This window comes from Mixophyes fleayi, chromosome 3 (genome assembly GCF_038048845.1).
Source record: "Mixophyes fleayi isolate aMixFle1 chromosome 3, aMixFle1.hap1, whole genome shotgun sequence".
Classification (NCBI taxonomy): Eukaryota; Metazoa; Chordata; class Amphibia; order Anura; family Limnodynastidae; genus Mixophyes; species Mixophyes fleayi.
In genome coordinates, this window is record NC_134404.1 from 152,953,886 (window position 1) to 152,973,499 (window position 19,614).

At 36.7% G+C, this 19,614-nt stretch overlaps 1 protein-coding gene across 2 annotated transcripts in view; it reads left to right on the forward strand.

The window, feature by feature from the left end:
* COL19A1 (collagen type XIX alpha 1 chain) overlaps positions 1-19,614 on the forward strand; it is a 603,039-nt gene that overhangs the window by 381,062 nt on the left and 202,363 nt on the right. The window lies entirely within an intron of this gene.

Consider the following 19,614-nt stretch of genomic DNA (forward strand, 5'->3'; position numbering starts at 1 on the left):
TTATTTTTATATTTCTGGGTATAGGTGACATAATTGATAATCATCATTCCAATTATCTCTATATTGAGTGTGCTAGCAAAACATCATCTAGCTCTATCTTGGATCATATTCCTAGCATTATTGTTGGCTATATGTGCATATAAAGTTACTTCCCACTATTAAAAGTACACCTCTGTATAATAGTAAACTACATCTGTGGATGGAGTACAACTTCTTTAGATAGCTGGCACAATAAGCCCTGTGCATCAATTATGTCAGTCTTTTCTATCTGGGCCAAGCTGCCATTGATACATAGTTAACTGGATAGATTTATTGCACTATGATCCAAGACATGCTCCACAATTCAAGGGAGCTCCACCACACCACATTCCCCATCCAATTGTACTCCATCTGTAAGTTAACAGTTTTACCCAGAGGTTACTTTGAATTGTTGAAATGTTTTTTACTTTGTGCTCACTTTTAAGAAGTTGGTGAACTACTATTTAAAGAGTGCAATATACATATATGATTTAACAAAAGTAAATTCAAATAATACAAACACAGTGTGCTTACTATTTGGAAGCATAGTTAAAAATGAATTGGACTTACAAGGGCTTTTTCTTTACAATTTTATGGTATGTATTACTTTAATGTGGTTTGAACTTTTTTTTTCAAAAGCTCACATAGGAATGTTGTGTATGAAATATGGATTGCTGCAATGCATCTTCTAGATTGAAAATAACTTGACAAAGCCCACAGAATTGTATCAGTAAATATGTTTGTTTACTGAAGATCATTTCTTGTTATGGAATATAGATCAATGCTAGATGTTTTTTTCTTTATCTAACTTTCCGAGCTGTGAACATGAAAGCAGAGTGGAAGTAGAATGGAAAAATAATCTTACACTTCACAACCATGAACCCATTCTTTAATTACCCACATTATTATAAATGACAGTTGAAGATATATGGCACTTAATCCAAAGCATGTGCTATATACATGTTATATATGTTGTTTTATTTATATTTTTTTCGCTGTTTCTAACTAGGAAATATGTAAAACGGCTGAATCTCTAAAGCTTTTAAATGTCTTTTTAGCACAACTCTCTCGTAAACATTCAAAATGTTGCTGAACTCACAAATACTTAATTTAGACATGGATCATAATTATCTAAATCACACGCAAGATAGTATTTTTCAGTGATGCGATATGTATCAAGTGAAATACGTAGCATTATTGCTCTTTTCTACATATTTGCCTTCAAACAGCTGCTTTGTGTGGCCGTCCGCCAGGGGCATGGCCGAAAGGAGGGGTCATGGTGGATAGTAATCATTAATATGCGGCATGTCGCTCCAGTAGGGTTCTGTATATTATATCTATAATATGAGAATCCTAACAATATGGAATTCTAACATTAAGCTACTGGATTTAAATAAAGACGCATAATGGCAAATTTAGAGAGAACTTTTTTATATTTTGATTTATTTTTTATTACAAGAACACGTAGCCTTGAGTTGAGGAATAACTGTATATCAGCAAATTAATTGCACTTTTTTCTAACCTAGAACTCTTATTGGAATAAATTCCTGTGTTGTCTCTTATAGCTTCTATTTAACAATAATTAAGGTAATGTTGCCTTTTTTCATTTGTTTCCTTTATTGGATATTATTGTCCCCTTTTTATCCCCTATTATCTGTTTTAACTTCATGCACAAATTTGTTTTTTAATAATTATTGACAATAATGTAAACAAAAAGTATCTAAAAAGACATTTTAATGGCATAAAAAATAGTGTTTCATGTAATTGTGCTCAGTATGACTTGGTACGACAATAGAGTCAAAACTTAAAAACTATCTCTGAACTGTCCTAAGAACTGATTATCTCTAATAATAAATTGACTTTTTTTTTAAACATCTTTCAAAGTGTTATTTGAGCAATGTAATATAAACATTGAAACATACAAAAGTGAAACACGTAATTAAACACATCCCAACATCCACTCATTCTTAATTATCACACAAATGAAACTAAACTGAGCAAAATTTTAATAACCAAATAGAAAGTGTAAGTTACTGAAACGGTTGGTCTCAAAGTGTTAGTGGTTGTGAATTTGAAGTGGTGTCTTCACTCTTTTCAGGTAGATCTGCAAACTTTCTAAACAAAGTGGAGATTTATTTTCGGCTTTGCCAAGGCCCGAATGCACCTTGAAATGCACAACCAACCACAACTGATGTTCATAAATGCATCTTAGGGCCTAATTTATAGTTGCGAACAAATCGAGCTAAGGGGTACAAATTTGCACCTGGGCCAACCATATTGCGATGCAAGCGATTTAGCGTTTAGCTAGGATACACTCCCCTTCCAAATCTAAATCTGATACATTTTCCACCAAAAAGAGCACCATGGTTTTACCAAGGTGCAAATTAATACCTCGTATCTGCACTGACATTGACCCTCACTTCTTATCTACTGATATCCCCACCAACATGATGGGTGATTTCAACATCCCTATTTCAAATCCACGTTCCAATGCTGCTTCCAAACTACTCTCTCTAACCTCCTCACTTAACCTCTCCCAGTGGATTGAATCCGCTACTCATCAGGATGGCCACTGTCTTGATCTTGTTTTCTCTAGACTATGCTCAGTTTCTCATTTCCTTAACACTCCTTTCCCCCTCTTGGATCATCACCTTATTCGCTCACCCCCAGTACTTTACTCTCCCTAGTGTCAAACTCTTCCAAGCCTCCTCACAACCGCAGGAATTTCAACTCTATTGATCTTCAACAGTTTTCCACCTCTCTCCAACACCTTCTCTCCCCAATTTCTACATTCTCCTCCCATGATCGGGCAGTACCCAATTTTCATCAAACCATAGCAACTGCCCTGGATCAAGTGGCTTCCTACTCTACCTTCTGTCTTCTTGATCCCATTCCCTCACAAATTAGTAGGTCCCTGTCTCCTGTGCTCATTCCCCCTCTAACTAAAATATGTAATATATCTCTTTCTACTGGTATTTTTCCATCACTATTCAAGCATGCAGTGATTACTCCCATTTTAAAAAAACAGAATTCTGATCCTAACTCTCTCGTAAATTACCGCCCCATCTCCCAACTCCCATGCCCCTCCAAGCTTCTCGAGAGAATTCCCTACACTCGCCTCCCACACTTTCTTACAGCAAACAACCTATTGGATCCTCTTCAGTCAGACTTTCGCTCTCAACACTCCACAGAGACTGCGCTGACCAAGGTTGTCAATGATCTGATCACAGCAAAAAATAATAACCATTACTCTCTTCTAATTCTCCTGGATCTCTCTGCTGCATTTGACACTGTTGACCACTCTCTCCTCATACAAACGCTACAATCCCTAGGTCTTGAAGGCACTGTCCTATCCTGGTTTTCATCCTACCTATCTAATCGCTCTTGCAGTGTTAATTTTCTCTGGATCCACCTCTGCTCCGCTTCCTTTATCAGTTGGTGTACCACAAGTCTCAGTCCTAGGTCCTCTGCTATTCTCTATCTACACCTCTTCTCTTGGAAAACTAATAAGCTCCTTTGGATTTCATTATCATCTCTATGCGGATGATACAAACATTTATCTATCCTCTCCTGATCTTTCACCATCTGTGTTGTCTCGCGTTACTGACTGTCTTTCTGCCATTTCATCTTGGATGTCTTCTCGCCAACTCAAACTCAATCTTTCAAAAACTGAATTAATAATATTCCCACCCAAAAACAGTAGCTTCCTGCCTGACATTTCTATTTCTGTTGATAACATGACCATAAATCCCAACTAGAGCTCGTTGCCTAGGTGTAATCCTTGATTCACAACTGTCGTTTATTCCCCACATCAACTCTATATCTAAATCATGTTACATACACCTAAAGAACATTTCCAGAATACGCACATATCTGACACAAGACACCGCAAAAACATTAATTCATGCACTCATCATCTCCCGCATCGACTATTGCAATTCCCTCCTTACTGGTCTTCCCAAAGTCAGACTTGAACCCCTACAATCTATTTTGCATGCAGCAGCTAGATTGATTTTCCTTACTAACCAATATTTCTCTGCTGAGCCACTCTGTCAATCTCTACATTGGCTGCCTGTATTTCAACGAATCCAATATAAAATTCTGCTACTAACATAAAGGCCATCAACAAAATTGCACCAACATACATTTCCTCACTTGTCTCAAAATATCTCCCTACTCGACACCTCCATTCTGCACAAGATCTGCATCTCTCTTCCACTCTCATCACATCCTCCCACTCTCGGTTACAGGACTTTTTGCGGGCTGCACCCACTTTATGGAATTCCCTCCCTTGCACAGTAAGACTTTCCTCTATTCTTCAGACCTTCAAGCTTTCACTGAAAACCCATCTCTTCAGACAAGGTTATGATATTCCTCAACCACCATCTTAATTTCCCTATATTACCCTATTACCATCCTCTACACTGCTAACGAAAGACAACAACCCTCTGACCAACATTGCTACACACACAGCCCACTCAATACTATCACCTTTGCGTTCTAGCTGGTCCATTGTGCAATATGATGTAGCACATGCCCTTGTGTTTCTAACTCCCATTGTCCTATAGATTGTAAGCTTGCGAGCAGGGTTATCTTACTTCTCTGTCTATATGTATTACCCAGTATTGTCTTATCAATGTTTGTTCCCAATTGTAAAGCGCTACGGAATTTGCTGGCGCTATATAAATAAATAATGATGATGATTGACTCCCAACTCTAAATGAAGCTCTTTATGACAGGTGCTCTTTTGCTTCTGTTACTAGTTGCTATATGGACAGTATATAAAGCTTAGTGAAAACAGTGAAATGCTTGTTTGGCATTACCAATCAATGTCTGCGAGTCTGTTGGACTTGTCTTTCTCAACAGTAAAGAACAAATAAAAAGAACAAATAAAACAAAACAGACAAACCTAACCTATATACAGTATATGGCAATCTTTTAGTATATTTCCTCTTTTTAACCCAGTGATGGCAGAATAACTAGCATTTTGTCAATATCCATTGTCTGTTCAGTACATAATTTAATTACATATTCAAATTGGTTAAAAAAAATATTACTGTATAAAGTGAAGCACTTTAGTAGACCAATGTACTCAGCTAATTATGTCTGAAAGTAATTTTCAAATTTAGTGTGACCCAGCAATACCATGTCTCCCAGAATTAATTGTATTCTGTACAAATATGTCATAATCATCCAGCCTTAACAACACGGGCATTATAAAAGAGAAATACAAACTGATGCTTATAAAAGATTTGCATCATAAATTTCGCTAAATCCATCAATGTAAAGTGACATTTTAAAAGCATAATCATTATAGCCTACTATGCTAAGCACAGAATAGCCGTATCATAACAATGTAAAAAATATAATACAATACAAGCTTATTTAAGCAACTTTAGAGCTGAATCATCATACAATGTGAGTAATAAATAAACTATTTTTATTTATGCAGTAAACAAATAGACCCCATACTTTATACATCAGCAAGAAAAGTAAACATTTATTTTTTCGTCAGATACCTACCTTTAGATAATCTAGCGGCTGCTCTTAGAAATTGAAGATATATTTTCATAAATACCATAGACTGAAAAGGTCATTTCCGAAGCTGCAAAAATGAAATGCAAATGCCAGTTTGTGATCCTATGCAACCTTTCTTGCATGGCTGTGACTGAGTGCAGAATTGTGCTACCGATGGGCAGATTAGTTATTCCTTCCTGAATATGGGTCAGGCAAGGTGGAAGAGCCTTGTATGCCCCTAAATGCAACAATGAGATGTAGAGGGAGATCTATCAAAGGTCAATTTAATAAAATCTCCTATATTTTAATTCACCTAATCTACTATAGGCAAATCATAATGTATGTATCCACTTTTACAAACCTCCAAAAAAAATGCTCCATCCATCTCACAATCACAGAATAAATTTATTTCTGCATTGCATTGTGTAGAGCTGAGGAAATGTAGTAAATTTTAAAAAATGGTTTCAGGCACTTGAGAAGAGATTTCCCATTTATTTCAATGGACAATGCATTTCAATGTGCATAGAGTTCCTAGAAAAGCATTGATTATTGAAATGATACATATTATTGGATTAAATATATAGTCTGGGACATGGCCCAAAAAAAGGTGAGTATCTCTGAACTAACCAATGTTTCATTTATGAATTGAAAAAAATGCATTTTTTTAGCTGTTTCTTTATTTCTGCAACTATTTCACATTTCGAGGTCTCACTTCCTTGGCCCCTTGAACAGCCCCAGAAAAATAAATCTACATCTAGTTGTGCAGTTTATGGAGGCACCTGAAAATACACCTGGTGGGAAGAGTGAAATGTTGTAGTTTTTACTATTTTTAGGATCACCTTCTTGATTAGTTAAAAAAACATTTCCATTCTACTAAAATACTGCTCTATTTAGCTTTATATCTGGGTTAAATTAATAATTAGAGTAAGAGAACATCAGGACTATGTTTGCTACATGTGTCACTTTTTGTGTTTGAAAATGTTTATTTTATGGCTGGAAACGCATGTAGAAATACGCTTTCTCCGGTTTTCCCTGGTATGTGCAAATTGCTTCCCTATAAAATATGCAAAATGACCTTGATCTGGTGGAAAATTAATTTTTTTTTGCTTTTTTTGCTGTCAGGAATAAAAGCTGTGAATCTTTCCTTAAAGTAGCGTGTGTCCCAATCAGGGCCAGGTTAAGACACTGTAGGCCCCTGGGCTAGGGGTACTGTGAGGTCCCCATTTGTCAAGCAATGTATGCCCAATCCAATATTACTGGGGGGCCCCTAGTAATATCAGATTGGGCATACATCGCTTGACGAATGTTTATTTCAATATACTGCCAGCAGTATGGAAAAAAAAAAATATATATTTATAACGCTACCGGCAGACCTTTCTTAGGGGCCCCCCAGCTGCCCAAGGCCCCTGGGCTTTAGCCCATAAAGCCCTGCAGTTAATCCGGCCCTGGTCCCAATATGCTCTGTCTACACCTTTGTCTCATTTAAATAATTCTGTCCCGCAAATTTAAACTTAAATTTTTGCATGCACTTATGCTCCTAATCTGTTCTCAGAAAGAAACACCCCCGATCCATCCAAATACTCCTATTGGATGGCATAAAATGTTGCACTCTTCCAGAAGCTGCCATCTTGGCCGGCACAGCCATGCATTTACTTATAAAATGGGTGCATTTATACAAATGTTGAAGTGTGATGTCACAAAGCAACATTTGCACTTTTGTAAATGATCCTTAAATGGGCTTTCGTATCATGGGTTTCCTACTGTCTTGTGCACACCACTGCATTCACTCTATATGCACTATTCCATGCTTGTGACTTCTCGCTGTTTTGTGAAGATTGCCTGCTTGTATTCAATGCGGACAATTACACCTTTCTCAGAGATGAGAGTAAAGGCAAGCTGGCTTTTTTCATTATACATGGTATGCATAGAAGCAGAGACCACTATTTTCATTGATAGCGTTAAAGGGTTGCTTATATTGGCAAACAAGAATACATTATAAGATAAAGATGTAGGAGCCATTGTGGAGAGGCAGAACATATTATCTGATTTCCTTAATCTCTTTAGCTATACAATCATTTTATATTCCTGAGGCTGCTGTAAGATACTGTTTTATTGATTTTTCCATTGAAACACATTCATGTGCACACTAATTTCTTCTTGTATGTTACCATCTGATGTGAAGCTGTACCAAGATTAGCTTGGTAAACTCTTCTCAGTGTATTGGTGCAGAGAGTTATTTATACAATATTACTCAGTAAACCAACCCAAATGATGCAGCTCGGTGGTTATTATACTGTGTGTACATTAAAAAATGTATTCACTTCATGATTAAGTGTCAAATTTAAAAAATATAAGGTCATTGGTTGACTGTGCTGCAATATGCATGGAAATAATTAAGTCATATTAATGTTTATGTTTAAACAGTGATTTATTATTATATAATACATAGTAAGGGACTTTGTCCATTAATTCTCTTCTCAATGTAAAATATTGTCGGTTTAAATATACGGTTGTCAGCTGATTATACAACTGATCTCCACTAATCTACCGATCATATCATATCCTCTGCTCTGTGAGGTACCAATACTGGGTAACCCTGGCAGTTGGAGAGTGTTTCAGTATTTTTCTTATGGCTCTGGGATATGGTAGATTCTCACATGCAGCCATGGCTAATGAGGGCTCACAGAGAAAGGGGGAGCTCCAGTGCTTCAAAGGGACAGACAATCCACCAGTTGCAAAAGCTACAGGTCGGCATATTTATTAGATATGTGCGCTGAACCCCACATTTTGGATTTGGATGGGATTTTGGTTGTAAAACGTTTTCATGTTATGGTTTTGTTACAGGCTTTGCCCCAAAATCATGAAAGGTTTTGGTTTTGGATCTGGATTTGATTAAAAAATGTGAAAATTAGATAAAATTATGTGATCTTGAGCTTTTTTTGCTCTTATATTAATACTATAAAAAGTAACGGTCATTTACAGTCTATTTGTAATAATATCCTCACAACTGTCCACATTTTCACCAGTTTTGGCTAAAGTATTGTTGCTGACCCTCTCCAATGTGTCACACATGCTGCCTAAAAGTTACCTTACTTGGTGCATCTTATTTTTAAATGATGAAGACATCTTCAATGAAGATGATGATGAGGGTAACGATAACATTGTCCTTTGTCTCCATTGTGGAAGATGACCATCCAAATGCATGTGATTCATTTGTTAACATCCCTATCTATTCTCCAGTTTAACAACCAAACTGTTAGCTTTTGTGGGGGCCCAAACAAATCAAGTAATTCAGCCACAAAAGTGGCAGTCCCTGTTGTTGAAGTGCTTGGTTTGTTACATATCCTTTTCAACATATGGGTGGTTGAGTGGGTGGGTTCAAGGACAATGCCATATTGACTTGCACCATTTATCATTGTGCTATATCAGCATCTTTTAAATGTTTACTGATGATGCTGTTTGTAGTTGAGGTCTTGTGTCCACTCTCGTCCCTCTCTTAAAGAGGGATTTTGTATCACTGCCATTGTTGCATTTGCTTTCTCCAATCAGCCATCGTATCGCCATCTATACATTTATTCTTTGCCAGTACCAAATTCTGTTCTCTTAATTTCTCAGAATTTGGACTTCCAATTGCATTGTCTTGTCAAGACAGATTTTTTGGGCAACCAAAACTGCATCCCTGTCACTTATACATACTTACTTGTGTGGGAACTATCCGATTTGCATATTTCTTACACTTGACTAATATAATATATATGTATTACACTGGTCATCACTCATTTTATTGTTAATATAATTATAGGGATTTTGGGGTAACTTAGTGGTGCTGATTCTGAATATTACATTGGTTTTGCTAGATTGGCTCTATTTTTTTAGATAATTGATACCCCATTGAAAAACATAAAAATGCAAAAAATGTAATATCAGACATAGCCTACTTACAAATCTCATTGAAATTGTCTCAAATTATACAAAAGTAAACAGATGCAATACATATTGGCATTTATGCGGTATAATAACAGATAAACATAGTAAGCTGATTCAGTTAATTACAATGAATGCGTAATAAAATGCTGTTTGTATGATTTTCTTGTGGTTTATTAGAACAATCACATTGGAGGCTCCAGCAATAGTCTGCCATACTGTGTTTGTCCCATGTGCCTTGATACCTTTTCTACATCACCTTTATATCTTGGTGAAACCTCTCCCCTGGTTCCTCACAAAAATACCCGAGATTATCTGGAAATCTATGTAAGTGGCTATGGGAAAAGTGTATGTTTATGCTCATATTAGAACCCACATTTTGTGAGCATGTTTTCTACCAGTTCTTCATGACTATCTGATTTGTGGTTACGCAATAAGTTCTTGACAGCTGAGACATAACTGCACCAGGTAGAAGCTTCAACACCATTCATAAATTTTGTGAAATTACAATTCTTGATAAGTTTACAAATTTGAGGGCCATCAAAGATTCCTGCTTTTAGTTTTTCCATACTTAGTCCAGGGAATGATCTACAAATGTATTTGAAATAATCGCCATCTTTTTCCAAGGCCTTAACAAATTATTTCATTAGTTACAGCTTGATATGGGATGGTGGGAGAATGATTATTTTTCCCTGTCAACTAATTGACTTTATTCTTACTTCAAACACTCTGGATATACAAATTATGGCTACAACCACTCCGTATACAATTTGACTTATTTACACTAATTACCTGAATACAAATACATTACATGGACGAGAAACAAGAAAAACACAAAAGACAATGCAAAGCACTTAACTGTCAATTGACTGCTGGTTGGTTGACCGATCACATGTCTATGGAGGGGGAATATTTTAGAATGTTTGTGGAGTAAACAACTAGAATATTCACGTGTCTCATCTTCTCATGTGCACGTGTTCCTGCTAAGTTCCCTGCTAATTGAGGGTCTCCATTATCTTAAGAACTAGAGTCAATTTGAAAAAAACAACTTTCATTTTTGAATTCAGCAACCACAAAATATCCTTAGCTACCGCCAAATTTTTTTTTCTCGTTGGGCTGTGTAATTTATACATTCCATATTTATATACATTTAATATTTATATTCATGGGTCTTTGGGGCCACCTCAGCCGCAAGTCTCAGCAGTCCCCTTTACCCCGGGGTTGTGCAAGATGAGGGTTCCAGTCCCACCACAAATGCATTTTCAGGTCACCTACGGGCCCTGTCCCCTAGAGGCACCAACACCTCGGGCTCCAAACACCACTGACCTTCCAGCATCAACCCAAGGAGACCCACCCATTAAGGGTATCCCAAACCAACCATAGTAGGTCAGATACTACACTTGAGCTTAGCCAAAAGGATGAATCAATATTGACATTTTTTTTTATCTCAAACTGGATAATAGTATGTAGAAGCAGGGAATTTCAGATTCCACTTGTTTGATTCATATATTTACTTTTATAAATGTATATACAGTTATATATATATATATATATATATATATATATATATCTCGATCCACAACTCACAAATCCCGTTGATACACCCCCCACACTTGCCCCTTTAACCTCCTCTCCGGGATGTGGTTTGAATGCAGTAGTTGGTGATCGAAAACCACATTACTTTTAAAACACTTTGCTCTTAATTGGGCTTTTTCAAACCTATACAGTACAGTTAACATCTGTCAATGGATGTAGTTTATTCCTACATCTAAACCTGATCAGCAAACCAATGTGCTTTTTTAGATGCATTTTTGTTGAAATATGGAACACAAGTCCTAAGCTGGTTGAAGATACAGGTGACCACAACGAGGCTTAAATGGGATGCTTAATTTAGCCATACATGCAGCAATTTATTCAGCCAGTTTGGCTGGCTCAGAATGATTGAAATCCATATTGATTTCAATTGTTCCCAGCTAAAAATGCATACAGCCGTCGCTATGTGTTTGTAAGCATCATCTGACCTCATCACTGTGGCCTCATGGAATTTGGTCATTATTATTTATTTATAAGGCGACACAGATTTGGTAGCGCCGGATACAGAAGTAAGTAACAAATAGATGAGGTAATACACATAAATAGCACAGATGAGTGTGAGCAATGCTGTGGGGACTCACAATGGAGTTCAGAAAAATACATGACAGCACATACAAAGGAGTCAGACAGCAGACAGACATTGGACAATAGGTAGGGAGGACACTGTCTGTGAGTGCTTACATTCTAGAGGGAGAGGTGGTGAGAGACAATAGGGCCAACTGAAAGAAAAAGGGGATGGCAGGCGAAGAAAGGAGGTGATGGATAAAATGGTTAGGAGGCGATAGGATAGGAGAGCTTGAGAAGGTGAGTTTTAAGTGAGCGTCTGAAGGACTAAAGGTTGGGGAAGAGCAGGGTGTGAGTGAGTGAGTGAGTGAGACAGGGTAGGGAGTTCCAAAGAATGGGGGCAGCACGGCAGAAGTCTTGGAGTAGAGCATAGGAGAAGGAAATTAGATGTGAATTTGTAACAGATACTGGATTACTATTACTAATCTTGATTAGCGCTGGCTTACCTGAGGTGCGGAGTCTAACGATCTCCCCGGTGTTCTCCAAGAACCGCCGCAAGGCGGGGTGGGCTTCGCTGCCAGGAGTCGCAGGTCGCGGTCCTCAGCTTCGCCCCAAGATGTAGTGCAGCGGAGTGGAGCGGAAGATGCAGAGTCAATCAAGCCAAGTCGGTACACAGGAATGGAGGCAGGCAGAATCAGGAAGCAACTCGGAGTCAATCAAGCCGGGGTCGGTACACGGGTCACAAGAGTAGAGGGATAGTCAGCAAGCCGGGTCGGTACACAGGGGTTGGAGAGCCAGGATAGTCTAACAAGCAGAGATCAGAACACAGGAAGACACAGGAGACTGGAAGACTCAGCAATCCACGAAGCACAGGAGCCAGGAACAGGTAAGTGGTAACTTGTTGCTCTGACAAGGCTGCAGTGTCCAGATGAGCTTAATATAATCTGTGGATAGCAAAAGCCGCCTCCCAGCCACGATCATGTGACCACCCAAACCAGGAAGTGCTGGTGTACACAGAGACAGCATAATCCAATTACTCACTGTTTTCTTCCGTGTATGTCTCCGGCGAATCACATGTCCAGCAGGTGCACCTGCTGAAGCTGTCTTCCGTGAACTTGGTAAAAGGATGAGAGTTGCTGCTGCATAAAGGTTCCTAGCTTCGTAGGTGAGTAATTGGATTATGCTATATCGGAAAAGTCCGCGTACAACTCACATCTCTGTGGACTCCAAATTCAGCTCCTTGTGGAGCTTTTAATCCTAAAAAAAAAGTCACGCTGTTATTATCTGTCTGCCGGTTATCAATTTCTGGAATAAATCTGCTGCTGTGGTTAGCTTCTACCTATATATCTACCACCTTTCTCCACATTGGAGTTCCAATCCTTCATATATATGGATGTATGATATTATGCTCTCCCATTTTGAATTTCCTCTGGAGTCTCATGTGATATTTTAGTCATTTTTGGACTATTTCTAAAGGAGACTTTTCTGAATAATGATCGAAATTGACATATGACATCTGTTAGTCAAAATCATCAATATCTCTTTACAACAGATTTATTTGTTCTCTATATTGGGATATAATTTATTTTTCTCTTGTATATGTTTTTTATGTGTTCTGCTGTATATTAAATTGCATTTAGGACTTTGATATGTCCATATATTTTATATATTGTGTTGTTTATATGTCTGGGTGAGTTCTATTCTCCCAGCGCCATTGTATCCATCCCGTTTCTATGTTAAGGTGCTAATAGTCCCTGAATGTGCTGCAGGGAACGATAATTCTCCTCCAGAACCTCATCTTTACCATTATTAATGAGATTGTCATTATTACTATATATACTGGTTAAGATTTACCTTTTATTATTTATAATTTACTGTATCATTGACAGATTTCTACATTCATCAATATACTTTTTTTGGTACTTATTTTGCCATCCCCAATAGCGCCAAACTTATTGTGGGTAGCTGGTTGTTAGTTTATACACATAAAAACACAGATAAAATAATAGATTAATAGATAGCTAGAAATGAAGGTAAACAATAACAGTAAATTAAACACAATTTAATAAGAAACTTTTTAATTTTATTTTTGCAAAACACTTGTTTGACCATTTGGATCTAGAGGAGCATGAATAACCAGAAGCTCTCAGACTTGTGGAAGTAATGTCCTAATAACATTTATACTGACATAGAAAATATTTTGTTCACTGCCCTAAATAGCAAGGTATTCCTACTGTGTTTCAGACAACAAGTCTTTTCGAGATGTACACTTTCATCTTCTGTGTGAAATATTTTCATGTCTTACTAATAAATTCCATCTTTGCACTTTCTCCTCAGTGTTCTAATTTAGAATTTAGAACCGATTTTTGTATATTTTGTTGAATTAATAAATAGCACAGACAGTAAATATTGGCAACAAAGCCAAATGTATAGAATATTTATATGACCTGGGTTTCATGATAAATCTAATGTTGCCCACACCTCACAAGATTAGATCAGATTTGATTCAGTATGGTGGAAAACTGGGCACAATAATCCCTATCTTTACGCGTATCTGGTCATCTGTTCCCCCAGATATACAGGAAAGCTTATTTTGTAATGTCATATGGCTGTTTAGAGTAATGCGGTCCCTGCAATTTCACATAGGGAAGAAAAATTCCCTCCCATGTGCTGAGACATTATTGAGACATTATAAACAGTGTCAGACAAATCCTGCAATATGAAACAATATGTGTTTTTTTTTTTGGTCTATGGAAAAATAAAATTGTCAACTTACCAGATGTGGCGATTTAATCAGTTCAATGAATTACTACTATTATTGAAGTTTTAGTAATAATTGAAATAATTTGAAAATTAATTTTCTTGTAACAAATCAAGAATTTGTATTCGAAGAAAGAAATCTAGAAAACCAGAGCACATTTACAGAGGTCTTAAGAAATTTTCTTTCTAAGGTGTGCAGCCGAGTACCATATTACAATTCCTTGCATGGATCCAAAGGATCTGCTAACTGGCCACAATCTGGCAGGAGTCTACATTCTGCATCTACCCCGCTGTTACTGCACCTCTATGGGGTGATTCAAAACCATGATTGCTAAAACTTTCATAGTTCTGAATGATTCCAGAACCTTCCAATAATGGCACTTTCTCTTGTTGCCTATAAATCAGTTGTTGGAAGATGTAGAGTTGTTCAAGGCCTATGAAAACTTTAGTACTCTTTGAAAAAACTACATGTAGGCTGCACGAGGCGTTGTTAAGGGAACCCAAGTTAGTAGCTAGAATGGGGAACAGTAAAGTTGGGTATGGTTGTAGATCTCTGTGATTTATGGCTAGCAATTAGGGTATCTCTCTTAAATCTATAGATAGTAATTGAGGGGTTATATGTGCAACATATAGCCTAGTTTATCTCTCAGTCATCCATTGCTTCTATTCCATTTCTTGTTAACTAACATTGAGCCATAGTTAAGATGAAGAGTTTTGTGCATGAATAAGAGATCTGGTGCAGGGTACAATTTCAACCATGTAAGGGTTAGTTCATGCAATGTAATGTTTTACCTTCTGCTTGGGAGCCTATCACTGTACAATATAAGGCTTGCAGTGGGGGTACTCCTCAGCAATATATGACTGGTTATGAGTATTCTCCTTGTAAAATATATGATTAGAAATTGTGGTTTCTCTGTAGAACATATGTGTTGCACATAGGTATGAATGACAATTGGCAGGTATATGTGCAATATATAGCAATGGTGGAGGCATGTACAGTACATATATTAATTAGAGGTGAATTCTCCATATTCCTAACATAGCAATATAATGACCTGCCTAAGCTAGAAATTTGATCCTTAATCCTGTATTTATTGTGCATAGAGGGCAAAACTTGTTTGGTATGATTATGGTAGCTTTTTATTAGATCGGATTATATTAGATATTGCTCAGTATGATGGTGATAGCCATTTCCTGAGCAAAACAATGGCCGTCAATTGCTGTGTAGGGGAATGGTGGTCATTGTTCAGTAAGATATGCTTTATTACGCTCTCAAGTACATACATCCTTATAAAGGATATTTATATTTTGAAAGAAATACATACTCTAAGTAAAGTCCCACCTGCTGTTCTGCATGGCTACACCCACTTTGAAAATGTTTGAGAACACTGAACTTGCGTGTCTCTAATAAGTAATTGCTGGCAAAATTCTTCACTAGAAAAAGTTGGACTCAAGCTTTTGAAATATAGTGGCAGTGTTGACCATATAACGTGCTAGTAAAGATTGGATTCCCGTGAAAGCAGGGCAGAAGGGTCAAAATAAGAGACAAGATGTCATGCAGCTTCCTGATTGTGCTTAATTTGTTTGGTTGACTGTTAAGGTACATTGGAATATAAATATTACTTAAAGATGGCATTAATGTCAAGGTGCAGGCTTTTTTGTGTCAGTTTAGTCAGCAATTTAAGGGTGACATTGTGGTGTTGTTCTTAAAAATCAAGTAGAAAAAAATCTGCCAATTTGGCAAGAACAAATTTTTAGCAAGAAGGTGACATTGAGGAAATTCTGACATTAATTGCCTAAAGCAGAATACAAATTACATTTGCTATCAATATAAAGCACTCCCTCCACTCTCTGCTTTAACCCTTAACACTGTCCACTAATCCCTTGCAGCATGATCATTTCAATATTATACCCAGAAATTGGTATACCAGACAGGATATCATAACTCAATGACAGAACTGTGGGAAATATCTACATACTGGTAAGCAGTTATTTGGACAAATAAACTTTTTTTTGAGCAAATAACAAATACACAGAAGTAAGGACTGTAGAGTCTCATAATGTTATAATATTTTGGAGATAATTGTAAAACAACAAGGTATAGATAAAAAGATCACATGAACAGTGAAAATTGGGATCAAGAAAATTGACCATAAGCCCCAAGCATTAGCATTAACATATATTAAGCAGTCGGGCACTGATTAGCATGCTTAAAAATTGCACAATTATATAATTGAGCACCAGTTCAGGTAAATACATATGGTTTTATTTTCAACATACATTGCTTACAAGTATAATGTTCCTTTGGTCCCTAATTAAAAATTAAAATACATCCAACCTTATATTGACTCCCCCATGTTATAATATGCTATGTAGGTGACTGCAGTTATAGGTTGGGTTATAATATGCAGGAGCAAGACGGGAGAAATCTTGGTCTGCATACCCCTCAAACAAGCAGTTAGAGCTGAACTGTGCACACTGGACCTCATTTAGAGTTGGACACAAAGTCCGTTTCAGGCGCATCCAACAAAAAAACACTACCAGGCATGTGCAGAAAGCACCAAATCCGCCTGCATCTTGGACGCAATTAACACTTGCACAACTTGCGACTCACTACGAGAGAATGGGAGGAATGCGGAATTGTGAAGGCGTGACCGTGTAAATACATCCTAGTCGCAGTGAGGCGCAGACGCAATACATGTCAAAACAGGGCTAAAGCTGTGCGGCAGGAATTAGATGGCGCAAGCGTTAGCCACGCCTACACTTCTTAAACAGACTTTGCATCTGGCTCTAAATGAGGTCCCCTATGTGCAAACAACTAATCATTGTAATCACTAATTAAATACATAACTAAAATAAAAAATATAATAATATTATGAGGGGTCAAAACAGCTGGGAATTTAAATTTGTATTTTCTATGTTCTCTGTGCACCAAGTGTTTTTTTGGCTACTTATAGCGTGTGCTTTGATTATATGTCTTTCTTAATGATTGCAACAACAATTATTTTCACTGTTTCCATGGGTCTATGCATACATTTCTTAATGTCTGCAATTATTACCTTTAGACTCGAGTCCTTCCGGAATATTTTAAATTCAGTTGAAAATAAATTGCAACCTTTTAGTTTGTCCTTATTAACAATTCTATAGATTTAAATATAAATATTACAGGATAGCTTCCTAGCGCTAATTTATATTCCTGGTCTCCAATCCTTGTGTAAAACTGTGATGTCTAGTTATATTACTGTGTTTTTAATAAAATAATGTATAATTTAGTGCAAGCAAGATGAGCCATTGCAATATACACATTTATATGTAATTGCAATTTTGTCGTCTGCTCTTTTAAATAATGCAGGAGTGATTATGAGTTACTGCGCTTGATTGATTGGTACAAAGTATAGGTCATTGTCATCATGGATGTGTGATAATTTGGAGACTTGTTAAAAGAGAGACATAATTTAAAGCCTTGTAACAAAATGAGCTAAATCAAATAAGATGCAGTATTTGCAAAGAATAATTGGGGATGTGTCTTTTGAACCTTCAAAAAGGTTGCTCATGTGTGAACAATGAAAAGCAAGCAATTGCAAAGTGGTTATAATAGAGAGCCAAAGTAAAGTAACTTGATTTTTAAAGTATACAAAACTTTGCTATGCTGTTGGCACCGTATAAAAAGCTAAGTAAAAATGGAGAAGACGATGATCTCCTTGGATGCTAATGTACTGTAATTAAAATAATACAATGAAACGATTTATGGTAAATGCAGAAAAACATTCTTCCCTACATTCTTCCAAACAGTGTATTTCAGTATTGGGGAAATATTTACTTGTATTGCATCCTTAAAAAGTATATAATGTCTAGTCTTTTTCTATACTTGCTGCTGTCCCCTCTACACCACATATGTATATGTCCCATACAGCTGTTTGGGCTCCTGTTCGTTTTCCTTATAGTGTGTTTAATTTAAGTATTACAACCAGCTTGTGACATGTGGAACAAAAACCTTGTATCGGATAGCCCAGAAACATACTGGTGGGTTAACTGGCTTCTGACAAAATGTATCCTACTCTGTGTTTTGTAGGGTTGGAGAGGGGCAGCTGTGAATGATTCAATAGTCTCAGGAAAGCACTGTGCAATATGGTCTTGCTATACAAATATACAATAATAAATTAGGTACTTGGCATTATCTCAAGGTGTAATTGGTTTTAACTTTAATCCACTAACTAGTGTGTTTCAGTTTAAGTGGAAAAAAGACAAACAGTAATTTGGAAAACAATACCCTGTGAACACTAATTTTTCCCCTGAAATGTGTATTCCATTAAAATGTAATCAATATATAGTAGTTTATTCCTAAGTGGCATAATGAATACGTATACAAAAGTGAACTAATGCATCTATGTAATAGATACAGGCTTGACATTTTAAAGATTAAAAATGTGTTATTTATTATTAATTAGTTTAATAAGTATATGTTTTGTCTAAATTCCACTTATTTTATCAGTTTCGTTTATTGTACTTTTTGCTCAAGAGAAGTCTCCATTTTCAAAGGTTAAAATGTACCTGTCATCTGAATGTAGTGACCACAGCCATTATGTAAGCTGCACCAATTTTCATTCAGCCTATCTATTCTCTAGGACCTAATGAAATTTGTATGCCTCCTATCTCAATAGTATAACTAGACCCAAGTGAATTGATAGGCTGGATGTTGGTTAGGCCAACAAAATCACTCCCTCAACTGTGTGTAGATGACGGGTACACTGAAAGGTTTAAACTATGCAATTTTTGACTTGTTCAACCTAGTGCCTACCAAGGCCTTCATAACTAACAATCCTGGAAATGGAGTAAATTTAAAAAGGTGTTGTTGCACACAGCAACCAATCGGATGTCTTATTTTCTAAACAGCCCTAGAAGAAAAATGGATTTGATTGGGTGCTGGAGCCATCTTTTTTTTTAGTTGCACCAGTCTTCACCCATGTTCATTCTTTTATTCTTTCAATTTTTTTCTTGGTACATAGCATAAACTTGAATAATATCCTTTCATTCCTGCTCATTTGTTTGTTTCTATTTAGCGCATAAACCATCATATCAGAGTAAAATAAAATAAAGGCGGTACAAGATGAATTAAAGGGATAATTGATGGGAGAATGGAGAATAGGGCAGATACATGGTCTGGCCACATATCCCACTGGCATTTATTTTAAAATGTGTATTGCATACATAATGTTTATAAAATTCATGTGTCTCCACCCCACATAATCTGACTACATTGAGAAGCTAGTTAAGAATGAAACACTTTTTAACGCTAAT